The sequence below is a fragment of the Perkinsus marinus genome (genome assembly GCF_000006405.1).
Source record: "Perkinsus marinus ATCC 50983 genomic scaffold scf_1104296951692, whole genome shotgun sequence".
NCBI classification, from domain to species: domain Eukaryota; phylum Perkinsozoa; order Perkinsida; family Perkinsidae; genus Perkinsus; species Perkinsus marinus.
This window is the reverse complement of record NW_003209168.1, coordinates 1-1,097: the sequence shown is the minus strand read 5'-3', so window position 1 is coordinate 1,097 and position 1,097 is coordinate 1. Positions and strand designations below refer to the sequence as shown.

At 46.8% G+C, this 1,097-nt stretch overlaps 5 non-coding genes across 5 annotated transcripts; all 5 read right to left on the bottom strand.

Annotated features, from left to right (window-relative positions):
• Positions 1 to 153: 153 nt before the first annotated feature.
• Positions 154 to 225, bottom strand: Pmar_PMAR019270. The gene has a single exon. It is a non-coding gene; the product is annotated as a tRNA-Thr (tRNA).
• Positions 226 to 327: 102 nt separating this feature from the next.
• On the bottom strand, positions 328 to 399 carry Pmar_PMAR019269. Its single transcript has one exon. It is a non-coding gene; the product is annotated as a tRNA-Thr (tRNA).
• Positions 400 to 501: 102 nt separating this feature from the next.
• On the bottom strand, positions 502 to 573 carry Pmar_PMAR019268. The gene has a single exon. It is a non-coding gene; the product is annotated as a tRNA-Thr (tRNA).
• A 102-nt stretch (positions 574 to 675) lies between these two features.
• Pmar_PMAR019267 lies at positions 676 to 747 on the bottom strand. The gene has a single exon. It is a non-coding gene; the product is annotated as a tRNA-Thr (tRNA).
• A 102-nt stretch (positions 748 to 849) lies between these two features.
• Positions 850 to 921, bottom strand: Pmar_PMAR019266. The gene has a single exon. It is a non-coding gene; the product is annotated as a tRNA-Thr (tRNA).
• Positions 922 to 1,097: the final 176 nt, after the last annotated feature.

The window sequence follows — 1,097 nt, the reverse complement described above, 5'->3', positions numbered from 1 at the left end:
TGACGACCTTCTGCTTACAAAGCAGACGCTCTGCCACTAAGCTAAAGTGACACACCAAATAACTGCATAAATCAATAATCTTCCTGTATCCTTTGCGGAGTGAGCAAACCTGCTCCTGCTCCTCATACCCGACTAGAGCGTAATGCTGCTGTAAGCCACTTGCCAGGATTGAACTAACGACCTTCTGCTTACAAAGCAGACGCTCTGCCACTAAGCTAAAGTGGCGCACAAAATAACTGCATAAGTCAATAATCTTCCTGTATCCTTTGCGGAGTGAGCAAACCTGCTCCTGCTTCTCATACCCGACTAGAGCCTAATGCTGCTGTAAGCCACTTGCGAGGATTAAACTGACGACCTTCTGCTTACGAAGCAGACGCTCTACCACTAAGCTAAAGTGGCGCACAGATTAAGTATATGAATCAATAATTTTCCTGTCCCGTTCACAGAATGGGCCATCCTGCTCCTGGTTCTCGTACCAGACCAGAAATTTATGGTGCTATAAGCCACTTGTCAGGATTGGACTGACGACCTTCTGCTTACAAAGCAGACGCTCTGCCACTAAGCTAAAGTGGCGCACAAAATAACTGCATAAATCAATAATCTTTCTGTATCCTTTGCGGAGTGAGCAGACCTGCTCCTGCTTCTCATACCCGACTAGAGCATAATGCAGCTGTAAGCCACTTGCCAGGATTGAACTGACGACCTTCTGCTTACAAAGCAGACGCTCTGCCACTAAGCTAAAATGACACACCAAATAACTGCATAAATCAATAATCTTCCTGTATCCTTTGCGGAGTGAGCAAACCTGCTCCTGCTTCTCGTACCAGACCAGATATTTATGGTGTTATAAGCCACTTGCCAGGATCGAACTGACGACCTTCTGCTTACGAAGCAGACGCTCTACCACTAAGCTAAAGTGGCACACACACTAACTATATGAATCAATAATTTTCCTGTCCCCTCCACAGAATGGGCCATCCTGCTCCTGCTTCTCGTACCAGACCAGAAATTTATGGTGCTATAAGCCACTTGCCAGGATGGACTGACGACCTTCTGCTCACAGAGCCGACGCTCTGCCACTAAGCTAAAGTGACGCA